Genomic DNA, 14,272 nt, shown 5'->3' on the forward strand with positions numbered 1-14,272 from the left:
TCCACAGCTGGCACGTCTGCACACTTCTCTTCTCTTGGAGATATATCACTAGGGGTTCCTTTCTGAAAGGAGCTCGAACGGAGCGCGGCTTTCCCCCTGCGATGTCTGGCCTCAAGTGAGGTCAAAGCCCTCCAGAAGCGAGCCTCACGCCTCCAGCAAAATATCCACATCTCCTAACCAGTCATTTATCTATTTCCTTATTTATTGCCCATAATCTCATTGAATCCAACCAACTATTTTACATATGTTATCACCTCCATATTTCCTAGACCTTCCGGTTAGGTCAGGCTTGTTGAATAACTCTCAAGGGGGAGACTCGTTTCTCCTGTAGGCTGAGATCATAACATCTTCCATATTTTCTGTATTCCTTGTCATTAGTCATGTTCTCTGCAAATTCATATTCCCCGCATGTTAACTGTGTTCATCAACTTGTCTTGCATGTTTTCTGTGTTCTTTGTCATGCTCCTCGTATGTTCAATGTGTTCTTCTACATGTTTTCTGCGATCTTTGTCATGTTCTCATCGTTCTTAGCATGTTCTTCATTAGATCATTGTTCATTCTTTGTATTTCCTATATTCTTTGTCATGTTTTCATGTTCTCTGCAAGTTCATATTCCCCACAAGTTCACTGTGTTCACCACATTCTCTTACATGTTCTTTAAAATCAAATGTACCAAGAAATTCATTTCTTAATGTTCCTTAACTAAACTCATTCGCCAATTAACTAAAAAATAGTCAAGGGAAACTAAAAGAATTCTCCAATCAACTGAAAATAGTCACATTCTTCATTTTTAACTAAAATATTTGCCAATCAACAAAAAAAAAGTCAGGATTAACCTCGTTCAACACTATTCTTAACTAAAATAACCTTTTTCTCTTAACTAAATAGTCAAAGGAAACTTGTCATTACTGTTCATAACTAACTTTATCCATCGTCAATCAACTAAAACTTAGTCACTTTCATCATTTCTTAACTAAAAAATATTCGTCAATCAACTGAAAATAACCATGTTCAACATGTCTTCTTGTCGTTTTCTTAACTAAAATAACACTTCTCTCAACTGAAATAGTCAAGTGGAGCTTCGTTCAACACTTTCTTAACTACCATTATACTTCGTGGAGTAAGAAAATTAGTCAAAGACACTCTTCAAGACATTAAGGACACAATCAAAGACACCAAAAATACTCTTCGAGACATCAATGGCACACTCAAAGACCTCAAAGTTATTCTAAGAGACATCAAAAGTTATTCTCAGAGTTATCAAAAGTTATTCTTATATCCTGAAAAGTTATTCTTTATATCATCAAAGGTATTCTCAGTCATCGAAAGTTATAATCAGTCATCGAAGTAATTCTCTACGTAACCTTCGTTCATCAGAGAACCTTTCTAAGACATCTTCGTTCATCAAAGTTGTTCTTTAAGACATCAAAGTTATTTTCAGAGACGTCATAAGTTATTCTCTAAGACATCAAAGTTATTTTCAGAGACAACAAACGTTATTTTCTAAGACATCAAAAGTTATTTTCAGAGATAACAAAAGTTATTCTCTAAGACATCAAAAGTTATTTTCAGAGCCATCAAAAATTAATCTCAGTCATCAAAATTGTTCTCCAAGTCACCTTCGTTATTCAGAGAAGCTTACTAAGACATCTTCGTTCATCAAAGTTATTCTCAGTGTCATCAAAAGTTAATCTCAGTCATCAAAGCTGTTCTCTAAGACACCTTCGTTCATCACAGAAACTCTCCTTCATCCATCAGTGTTGTTCACTAAGACATCAATGTTGTTCTCTAAGACATCTTCAGACGTAAAATAACACTCCCAAATGTAACTAGTTCAGCTTTTCATATCAAACTTACACTTTTTAAAATATATATATAACCTAACCTATTCCTCCCTCCCCCTGTTGTAACTTACCTAACATAACCTAACTTATCTAACCTAACGTAACTAATCTAACCTAACCTAACTTAACTTGCATAACCTAACCTATCTTAACTTAACTAACCTAACCTAATTTAACCCAACCTATCCTAACCTAATTTAACCCAACCTATCCTAACCTAATTTAACCCAACCTAACCTAACTTAACTTGTATAACCTAACCTATCCTAACTTAACTAACCTAACCTAACCCATCCTAACTTAACACATCTTACCTAACCTAACTTAACCTAACCTTACCTAATTTATTTATTTATTTATTTTATTTATTTATTTATTTATATACAAGAAGGTACATTGGGTTTGTGAGAATACATAGCATAGTATATACAATCGTGTAAAGCCACTAGTACACGCAGCGTTTCGGGCAGGTCCTTAATCTAACAGATAATTTTAAGTAGGTAAATTCTATCAGAATTAATAAAATGATAACAAATACATTGCAAGAAAAAAATGAGATGAGAGAGATTAGTAAGTATATTAAAGCACATTGGCATATTAAAGATCTGATTGATTACATTGACAACTTGATTGGTAATTTAAACAAGATTAATATGATAATAATAATATTTTATATTATTATAAATAATAATAATATTGTAATAACAATAATATTAATACATGCTGTTTGCCTACTATGGGTACATTTGATTGTGTTTTGTACTCTGTATTATGTTTAAGGTCCTCATTTTTACCATTCCAGGTACTCAGGTACGGTAAAAATGAGGACCTTGAACATAATAGAGTACAAAACACAATCAAATGTACCCATAGTAGGAAAACAGCATGTAAAGGATTTGGGAATAATAATGTCTGACGACCTAACGTTTAAGGAGCATAACCAAGCAAATATTGCGACAGCCAGAAAAATGATAGGATGGATTACGAGAACTTTCAAATCCAGGGATCCCATCACAATGGTTGTACTCTTCAAGTCACTTGTGTTGTCCCGTCTTGAGTACTGCTCAGTACTCACTTCCCCCTTCAGAGCAGGAGAGATTGCTGAAATAGAGGGAATACAGAGAACATATACGGCACGCATAGATGCAATAAAGCACCTAAATTATTGGGATCGTCTCAAAGCCCTCCAAATGTACTCACTAGAAAGAAGACGAGAAAGATATCAAATAATATACACCTGGAAGATACTGGAGGGCCAAGTACCAAATCTACACAGTAAAATAACAACGTACTGGAGTGAACGACATGGAAGAAAATGTAGAATAGAACCAATGAAGAGCAGAGGTGCCATAGGCACAATCAGAGAACACTGTATAAACATCAGAGGTCCGCGGTTGTTCAACGTCCTCCCAGCAAGCATAAGAAATATTGCCGGAACAACCGTGGACATTTTCAAGAGGAAACTAGATTTATTCCTCCAAGGAGTGCCGGACCAACCGGGCTGTGGTGGGTATGTGGGCCTGCGGGCCGCTCCAAGCAACAGCCTGGTGGACCAAACTCTCACAAGTCGAGCCTGGCCTCGGGCCGGGCTTGGGGAGTAGAAGAACTCCCAGAACCCCATCAACCAGGTATCAACCAGGTAACCAGGTAATAGACACCATACAGCAGATTGACAGCACATATAAGAAGACAGCAATGATCACAATGGTAAAGATGTTCAGATTGGGTACATAAAGATTGGGAGATTGGGTAGCAATAGATACAGTGCAGTTTTAAAGCAACAAGGTAAAAAACTATGAAGATGAAATTAGGCAACATCATAAAAGCCCAAGGGGTCAGCAATATGATCACCACTACCTTAACTGGTACCAATCTCCAACAAGTGCAAGGACCCACAAATGCAGGAACCCCTCACTGAGTCAAAGGAAGATGAATCAACAACCACCACTAATGACCCCCCAAGGGGGCCCACAAACATATAACCACCACTAATGACCCCCCCCAAGGGGGCCCACAAACATATAACCACCACTAATGACCCCCCAAGGGGGCCACAAACATATAACCACCACTAATGACCCCCCCAAGGGGGCCCACAAACATATAACCACCACTAATGACCCCCCCAAGGGGGCCACAAACATATAACCACCACTAATGACCCCCCCCAAGGGGGGCCACAAACATATAACCACCACTAATGACCCACCCAAGGGGGCCCACAAACATATAACCACCACTAATGACCCCCCCAAGGGGGCCCACAAACATATAACCACCACTAATGACCCCACCCAAGGGGGCCACAAACATATAACCACCACTAATGACCCCCCCCCAAGGGGGCCCACAAACATATAACCACCACTAATGACCCACCCAAGGGGGCCCACAAACATATAACCACCACTAATGACCCACCCAAGGGGGCCACAAACATATAACCACCACTAATGACCCCCCCAAGGGGGGCCACAAACATACAACCACCACTAATGACCCCCCAAGGAGGCCCACAAACATATAACCACCACTAATGACCCCCCAAGGGGGCCCACAAACATATAACCACCACTAATGACCCCCCAAGGGGGGCCACAAACATATAACCACCACTAATGACCCCCCCCAAGGGGGGCCACAAACATATAACCACCACTAATGACCCCCCCAAGGGGGCCCACAAACATATAACCACCACTAATGACCCCCCCAAGGGGGGCCACAAACATACAACCACCACTAATGACCCCCCAAGGAGGCCCACAAACATATAACCACCACTAATGACCCCCCCAAGGGGGGCCACAAACATATAACCACCACTAATGACCCCCCCAAGGGGGCCCACAAACATATAACCACCACTAATGACCCCCCCCCCAAGGGGGGCCACAAACATATAACCACCACTAATGACCCCCCCAAGGGGGCCCACAAACATATAACCACCACAGGAGTCACGACAAACAGAATACCGATGAGGTAACTGAGGCAGACCACAGACAGTGGGCATCAATGTTTACCACACACCCACAGACAATGCCGCATACTTAGACACAGAAATCCAAGACTCGGAAGAAATCCCAATCAAGATCGAATTCTTCTCGGTAAACAAGACCCACACGGTTATCTTGAAGTTATCTTGAGGTTATCTTGAGATGATTTCGGGGCTTAGCGTCCCCGCGGCCCGGTCCTCGACCAGGCCTCCTTTTTGTTACACACGCCCGTAGCAGCTGTTTTACTCCCTGGTACATATTTACTGTTAGGCAACAGGGGCATCAGGGTGAAAGAAACATTTTGCCCATTTGTCTCCGTCTCCACCGGGGATCGAACCCGGAACCTCAGAACTACGAATACGAAGGGCTGTCCACCCAGCTGTCAGGCGCCAAAACACTCGCCCCCGGGTGGGCTCGAACCACCAACCTTTCGGTTAACAGCCGAACGCGCTAACCAATTGTGCCACGGAGGCATGTTAGCCCGGCTTTTGGCTCGTATACACACTCAGCACATAATATTCCAACATATCTCCGGTGCTGATATGAGGGACGTCTACGAACATACAATGTCGCATGCTTTCAACCCCCCCCCCCCCCCAACCCCATAACCCTTCAGCAGATAAGCTGCGATATGTTTAACACTGAACAACGGACACGCATCGATCCCAAACAATGCACCAGGTGGAAGAGACCCATCAGTTTCAACATAGCCATCCAGTCATTAACAATAATTCAACACAATGTTCTAAGCTGGACTCCGCACAGAGCATTGGAGCTCAGCAACCTGTTCAGAGTGTAACGTACGATTATGTTACGTTGTTGGGTAGATTAGATACACAGTTTTAATGGGTTTTCATATTTATTTAGTAGTCCTGGATACGTCGTAGACGTTGAGACGGAGTTTGGAACAGAGCAGAGAGCTGAGTGAGGCCGGAGTCGCGGAGCTGTGTGAGGGAGAGCGTGGCGGCTCGATTGAGGAATCGCGAGTGTGTGAACTTGATGGGGCTTGAGAGAGTGTTGTAGGTGGATGCGGTCCTAGTCTGCTGTCTGCTCTGAGTCGAAGCTGTAGCGTCTTGGGTCGCTTAGAACTGTACACGCCGAGTGCTACATTCTTGAGGTTGAAGTGAAGTAAATCCAAAGCGTCTGTACTGGAGTTTTCCCAATCACTGGGGAAATTGTACTGTCGGCTATTCGTTATTGTTGTTATAGATTCAGCTACTCGGAACAAGTTTTAAGTAGCACGGGCTATGGTGAGCCCGTAGTGGACTTACCTGGCACAGGAGCGGTGCTGTGTCTATCTGTCCGTGTCGGCTATTCACTTTATGCTTGCTTATATTCGATGACTACACCTCAGCTCCCTCCAACCAGGATGAAAAGAATGTTACCTGTAAACAGGGATAGGATTATAGCTTGTGTAGTTAGTGCTAATTAGTTATGCCATTAAGATGAGACTGGAGAACCGGAGCGAGTATAAGGTTTACTCTCTACAAGAGAAATAGACCCTGATATAATACTCACTAACAGCCATGGGAAAGAGGAAAGTGAGAAGATAAAGATCTTCAAGTACAAAACTGACCAGGTCAACAGAGCTGACCAGGCCAACGATGGAGCAACAATTGCTGTAAGCAGAAATATTCCACACAAAATTCTAGATAACTTTCAAGAAAACTTCCTGGCATTGAACTCCAAACCACGAGAGATACAATCTTCATAGGAACATGTTACCAACCACCAAGACCACCTTACCTTCCCCTTGCCGACATCATGAAACTTACCAGAAGGAACAGACCCGCCTACTTCCTGGGAGATCTGAACGCCAAGCACAGAACACTGGGACACGGAAGGAACAACCAAGCAGGAGAAGCCATCCACAATATGATAAGGAACGGAAATCTAACCCACCTGGGCCCAGACTTCCCAACTTACGTCAGACAAGGTAACCTCCTCCTATCTCGTAAAATTCAACATTCTTAGCCCCTGTCAGTTTGGCTTCCGCTCCAGAGTACCAACCAAAAAGAGTACCAACGATGCAATTATTAGTCTCCTTGATATAATTTACTCAGCCCTTGACAAAAATGAGTTTCCGATTGGACTCTTCATTGACCTAAGAAAGGCCTCTGATACTGTTGATCACAATTACCTCTTATGTAAACTCCATCATTATGGAACCGGAGGCCATACACTGGACTATATCCAATCCTATCTTATTATAGACACCAACATGTAGCCATCAATAATATAATCTCTCCCATTCTACCAATAACCGTTGGAGTGCCACAGGGCAGCATCTTGGGACCTCTTCTATTTCTTATATACATCAATGATCTGCCTAATGTCTCTAACATTCTGAAACCTATTTTGTTTGCTGATGATACTACCCTCATCTACTCTAACCCCAACCCACATACACTAAATAATGTTGTTAATAATGAACTAAAAAAAAGTCCACTTATGGATGTCAACCAACAAACTAACACTTAACATAGAAAAGACCTACTACATCTTATTTGGAAGCAAATCTACAAATGCAATTCAGCTTCAGATAGATAATGTAAACATTAGCAATAAAAATTATGGAAAGTTTCTTGGCCTATTCCTAGACAAGAGACTCAACTTCAGTACCCACATACAATACATAACTAACAAAGTCTCTAAAACAGTTGGGATACTCTCCAAAATCAGATATTATGTACCTAACTCTGCTCTCATCTCTCTCTATATTATGCACTAATATATCCCTATCTTAATTATGGTATCTGTGCTATCAGAATAATAACAAATTCTGCTTTCAGACAACACTCAGCCCCCTTGTTTAACTCCCTAAACATGCTAAACATAATCTCACTCCACAAATTCTCTTGTGTCAACTACATTTACAAAACCCTGTTCTTAAATGCAAATCCTGCTCTGAAACTCTCCCTGGACAGATGTAATAGGACCCATTATCACCACACCAGAAATAAATATCTCTTTGATATCCCCAGAGTTAAACTTAATCTGTGTAAACACTCTATGCAAATAAAGGGACCCAGTCTATGGAACTCACTCCCTATTGAATTGAAAAGCTGTCCAACTTTTGCATCATTCAAAAACAATACTAAAAAGTACCTAATTCCATCTTCATAGTTTTTTACCTTTTGCTTTAAAATTGCACTGTATCTATTGCTACCCAATCTCCCAATCTTTATGTTCCCAATCTGAACATCTTTACCAATGTGATCATTACTGTCTTCTTATATGTGCTGTCAATCTGCTGTACGGTGTCTGTTAATCTTGTTTAAATTACCAATCAAGTTGTCAGTGTAATCAATCAGAGCTTTAATATATCAATGTGCTTTAATATACTTACTAATCTCTCTCGTCTCATTTTTTTCTTGCAATGTATTTGTTATCATTTTATTAATTCTGCTAGAATTTACCTACTTAATTTTTTTTTTTTTGAGATATATACAAGAGTTGTTACATTCTTGTACAGCCACTAGTACGCATAGCGTTGCGGGCAGGTCCCTGGAATACGATCCCCGCCGCGAAGAATCGTTGTTACAACCAAGTACACATTTTACTGTTGAGTTAAACAGAGGCTACAGTTAAGGATTTGCGCCCAGTAAATCCTCCCCGGCCAGGATACGAACCCATGACAAAGCGCTCGCGGAACGCCAGGCGAGTGTCTTACCATTTCACCACGGAGACTGTAAAACATTCCTCCCCGGCGGGGAATCGAACCCCGGTCTCCCGCGTGACAGGCGGGGATACTCACCACTATACTACCGAGGAATCTGTTAGATTGTCTGTGGGTGAGAGAGAGTGTGTGTGTGTGTCTTGTGTACTATATAGCAGTAGTACTGATCAGTACCTGCCCGAAACGCTGCGCGTACTAGTGGCTTTACAAGATTGTAAATACTATGCTATGTATTCTCACAAACCCAATGTACCTTCTTGTATATAAATAAATAAATAAATAAATAAATAAATAAATAAATAAATAAATAAATAAATAAATAAATAAATAAATAAATAAATAAATAAAACTCATTAGCAACTTTCCCTGGATCTGAGTGAGCAATGAATTTGGTCTTACAACCCCTGATTTTGTTTACTGCTCTCCATATGTCTTTAAGGTTCTTAGTATTACCAATGGACTGAGCAAAGTCTTGCCAGTATCTGTCCCGCGCCTCCTTCCTCACCTGACTGCATTCCCTAGCCACTTCCAACATTGTACTTTCTCTTCATCCCTCATTCCATTTTTTAACCATTCTTTATGTGCACTCCGTAGCATTCTCTCCCACCCCTTGACTTGCTGATCATTGGAATATTTAAATTTCTTAGGTCCGTGCGTCTTGCTTCCCCTGCCCCCGTTATTTTCCCTCTGTACTAATTTCTCTATGTTCTCGACCATGTCCTCGTAAAAACTATCAACGCAGAGCGGCGTGTATTGTTGATACCAATCTCCCATATTTTGAATAAAATAATTTTTCATATCTTTATTAATATTTAGTCTTTTCCTTTGAAGGTGGACTTCTTTTTTTCCCAGTGGCAATTAACATCCTCCTAGCGCGTATAAGAAATATTGCAGGAACAACCGTGGACATCTTCAAGTGAAAACTAGATCATTTTCTCCAAGGAGTGCCGGACCAACCGGGCTGTGGTGGATATGTGGGCCTGCGGGCCCCTCCAAGCAACAGCCTGGTGGACCAAACTCTCACAAGTCAAGCCTGGCCTCGGGCCGGGCTTAAGGAGTAGAACTCCCAGAACCCCATCAAGCAGGTAGTCGCTGAAATCAAGAGAGCTGTGAGAGTACTAACCAACCAGGGAAGTCAAGTTACTGTGGATCTCCTCCCATGTTGAAATATGTGAAAACGAACGAGCAGATATGCTGGCTGCTGAGGGCACTGAAGGAGACCATATTGAAATAAATTATATCCAAGATTCTTCTACAAATTAGAGGTATTGTCCGGCAACATCACCGTGACAAGGTAACTGAGGAAAGGAGGATAGAAGCACAAATCTGTACGCTGGTACATGGTTGTAACTGGCAATCCCAGTCATTATGGACGAAGAGGAGGTGGCCGCGGGAGATAAATATCTATGGAGATTCGGAATGGAAACTATAGTTGAGCAGCGGAGTTGCAGAATCTGTGATGAGAGTGATGGACACCGTCTTGATCTACGAGAATGTGAACATCTGACATTAGAAATATGTGCAGAATAATAAACCCTAAACCATAGAACAATGTTAAGAGTTAGGAAAACACTATTTGTCAAAGATAGACACTGTTCTTAAAAGAATCCCCAATTATGCACCCGCAAGTTAACGTAATATTTTAAGGGCTGGCAAATGTTAATCTTGTTTGTGAAGCTGTTCACTTGAGACAGTTAAGCAAGTCCCAGCTGTGTCTGGGTACAAGTGACAGGTTGAACAACCCAACGGGTTTTCTTGCTATTGGAGTGTGTTGTAATACTGTTATGGCGGTGTCTACTCACAAGGCGAGTGGTGCTACCCAATAAACTCGCCCGCGGGGAAAAAATAAAATTTAAAATTGTATAAAGTTCTAAAAATTAATTTGGTACTTTACACACCTTCATTAATAACCCTATGTCTATGCTTTTAACACCTGGTCATCACATTTTGAGAAAATTCGTAGCAGGGATGAGGGTTCCAACCTAAGCAGTTAGTGTTCTTACGCTCACGCTCTAACGACTTGACCACATGGTACAAGGATTGCAACATGGAGTTCTTCTGAATACAAGGATTTCCAGAAGCATCTACTGAAGCCAGAAGAGGATTTTCACAGAATTCCCCCATGCACTCTGGCTGGCATCTAGGCATGGTGTGCCTCTGACGCTCCTCTTTACACAGACACAACATTGCATTTTAATACAATTAAATCTTTGTATATTGAAGGTAATTATCAAAAGAAGGCACCAAGCCGGGAAGGCTATGTAGCACCATCAAATGTGCGGAATAATCAGAGGGCGCTAAATATCACCAAGGTTGCCAATATGAGAACAGAAACGCATAAGGGAAACGAGATCAAAATTATCCGATTCACCAAGAATTCTATGGAGGGACAAGTGACCGCGGGGGACGCGGAAAGCAAGACACAGGCTCGTCCAGGAAGTCAGGACATTCAACAAGGATATGCACGACCGTAAGAGGGACAATGCAGTTTGGACAATATGGAGCAGGGCGGTGCTCCAATAAGTGCCCATGAGTTAAGCGTGTATGGACAATATACATCTTTGCCAGAGCCGTTTTCCACCGCCGGTTACGGTGGTAGGAGGAAGGCCATGGGGGACACACTACTCTTAAGAGCACACAGTTTGTTACCAGTAACAGAAGACCAACAACCCTGCCAACGCGCAAGGATGGAGGAATGAATAACAGTAAGTCAAAATAAGGAATACCTTTACGGGAGATTGAACAAGTGCGGATAGCTTCCTTAACGGCAGCGTCCGCACCTTCATTTAGGGACACTTATACGGCTGGGAACCCAGCAAAACTAATCTTTCTTAAAAAAATCTACTGAAGATAACAGCCAATGCCAAATTTCGACTCCAGAGCCATGAAGGCACTACGAGTCAACTATAACAAAGGAGGATTGAGTTGTGTATTGAAAGTATCAGAGGTAGCAAAAGTCCTAGATGACAGCCGATCAAAGGGAAAAATGCTGCAGAGATCTCGCACCCTAATCCTCTGCACAGAGCAAGTGAGCTTGTTGATGCTTGGGCCACGACTTCCAGCTTTGACAGTCTTCCTCTACTTACACAAAATGAATTAAATAATAGATATGCTCATAGAGCAAGGCTCCTTGACCTCATGCTTCATCAAGAGGATGACTGTGACATACTTTTTACTGAATACGAACTAGACTCTGCTCTATATAAAGGCAAAGCTACATCATCCGGAGAGGATGGAGATACTTACGGCATGCTGCATATGCTTCTGTTAGTTCCAGGGAATCCCTTGCTTGAATTGTATATTATGAGCTATGTAACTGGGGAGCTTCCAAAGTCATGGACCAAGTCTTTTTATTCTCATTCCTAAACCAGCAGAGTGCTTTTCGCCCAATCTCCCTCACTAGTTGTCTCTAAGAGTCTTGAGAAGATGGTTTTAAACCGTCTCCTTTACAGAATTAGTAACATGTTGTCTCCCTAGATACATGGCTTCACGCATGGAAAGAGTGTACATCGCTGTATTACCACATTCCTCACCCTGCATACTGATAGGTCATATACCACTTTCCTAGATCTTAAGTCAGCCTTTGACATTGCTAACCCACACGTCATTATGAGCGAACTTGCTAAAATGAAAGTTGGAGGATGGCTTCTACGGTGGATAAGAGGCTATCTATCCAACAGGAAGTCCTCTGTACTGTTCCAAGGGCATAGGAGTGTAACGAGAGATTTTGGACTTGACACTCCATAGAGAGGTGTCCTCAGTCCTACTTTGTTCAATGTGTAAATCAATGCACTTTTAAACTCAGTAACTAGGAGCCCCAGCGAACACATCATTAGCTATACGGATGATATACTGATCCACACCAATGGGTATACCAACACCCAAAATGTTCTGAACTCTGTATTGCACACATGTCAGGAACTAGGCTTTGTTCTAAACTTAAACTCAGTAGAGAAAACAAAGACCCTGAACCGACGCCCACCCAGACGGGGTGGGGCCGTTCGCAAAATGCAGTTGGATGATGGCTCTCTGTTCGACTATGTAACCAGATACAAATACCTTGGAACCTCAGTGGTCTTGAGGTTCCACTGTACCGCAATATTGTAGCCAGACTGGGTCGCCAATGTAGAGACTCCGTTCTCTCAAGGCTGTGGCAGGCTACCATCCAAGCTATGGTGCAAATGTGAGAATTGGCAAAATGATATATCTCTCATATATTAGGTCTCTGATTATGCTGCACGCATGCTTGCTCTAGTGCCCGAGAGAATAAGAAGCAAAACGAAGCCATGTGGATTATCCTCGGATGCCCCCGTACAACTAAATTACTAAACATGAGGAAGGAACTAAATATTTCATGTGTAAGTGATCGTATCACTGAAATTAATGCTTTAATTGGTATCAAGATGCTTAGGCTAACCCACCCTAACCCCTGCACTGAAGCCCTCCAAGTCAGCATCCTTCTAAATGGATTACCAAAACTGCCACTGCTCAGAATGTATAATTTTCATCACCTCTAACATGAGAGAATAACACTACTTTCCTGCCCCATGGGAGATCACTCCTTTCCAAATTACAGTCCCTCCTTTCCAATCCAAGGAGCTGATTAAAGAACAAGCCTTGCTTCGACAAGAAGCGAAGTACAATGCATTAATTAGTTAGAGAGCGCTCCCTTTCCCAGACTATTTACACTGATGGATCCTTGCACCAGTCCTATGGTGCAGCTGGAAGTGCAGGTAGAACAGGTTGTGACAGGGAGAGATGGTTCCTTCTCCCATGAGTGTGGAGCGCGTCTAAGTAACTGGGCCTCCACTCTTTTAAACAGAATTGGTTGCCATAATCCTTGCACTCGAGCTCGTATATGAATCCAAAGTTGACACGCTAATTGCGTGTCAACAATTATCATCCACGGGAGACATCTCCCGTCACGCAGGGTGCAGTCGCACCTCCACAGATGACTCAAAAGGGCCACCACTTACGGGCTATTCATGCCCGTGCCACCTTTTGGGTGGCTTAATCTTCATCAATCAATCACGCTAATTGCAAGTGACTCCGTGTCATCCTTTACTGCCCTCAGCTCCCAAAGGTATAACTAACGTGCTTATCTCTGAAGCTAGACAGATATAATGAAATAATCAATGATGGAGTCAGAGTCTGTCTCCTGTGGATTCCTTCTCATATTGGTCTCCGAATGCATGATAGAACTGATGAGTTGGTAAAGACTTTTGCTCGTAAAGAGGGAATTGATTACCAACTTGAACTGCCTTTGAGCAGCCTGAGGGCAGTAATATTCCAGGAACATCAACTATATTTTGGAGACTTGAGGCAAAGTGAAATTCACACCAGTTCTTCCATCTATATCATTCTATTATGCAGGAAGTACCGCACGTCTATGGGGCATCCAATAAGGTTAGCAGACTTCTAGATGTTACCACTGCTAGGCTTAGGCTCGGCTACAAGTGCCTCTGGGAGTTTGTAACATCTGCTGATGTAGATTTGACTAATGTAAACTGTCAGCAGAACTATTCGCTTACTTTGCGTCATTATATTATGGAATGTGAAGAAATCGCGGAATTTAGAGATAACACCATCAATAGTGTCCAAGAAATGTGTAAGTACTTCATTCATAATGATGTGCTGCCCGAAATCTTGGCGAAGTATCCAAAATTTGCTTACTGTAGGTAATGCATGCACATGACTGTAAAGCTGCCGCCCAGTTGGGTGGGTGTGCAGCAAGACTAGTAACTGTGACT

At 42.1% G+C, this 14,272-nt stretch overlaps 2 non-coding genes across 2 annotated transcripts; both read right to left on the reverse strand.

The window, feature by feature from the left end:
- Positions 1-5,242: 5,242 nt before the first annotated feature.
- TRNAN-GUU (transfer RNA asparagine (anticodon GUU)) lies at positions 5,243-5,316 on the reverse strand. The gene has a single exon. It is a non-coding gene; the product is annotated as a tRNA-Asn (tRNA).
- Positions 5,317-8,545: 3,229 nt separating this feature from the next.
- Positions 8,546-8,617, reverse strand: TRNAD-GUC (transfer RNA aspartic acid (anticodon GUC)). Its single transcript has one exon. It is a non-coding gene; the product is annotated as a tRNA-Asp (tRNA).
- Between the last annotated feature and the right edge of the window lie 5,655 nt (positions 8,618-14,272).

Source organism: Procambarus clarkii, chromosome 79, assembly GCF_040958095.1.
Source record: "Procambarus clarkii isolate CNS0578487 chromosome 79, FALCON_Pclarkii_2.0, whole genome shotgun sequence".
Classification (NCBI taxonomy): domain Eukaryota; kingdom Metazoa; phylum Arthropoda; class Malacostraca; order Decapoda; family Cambaridae; genus Procambarus; species Procambarus clarkii.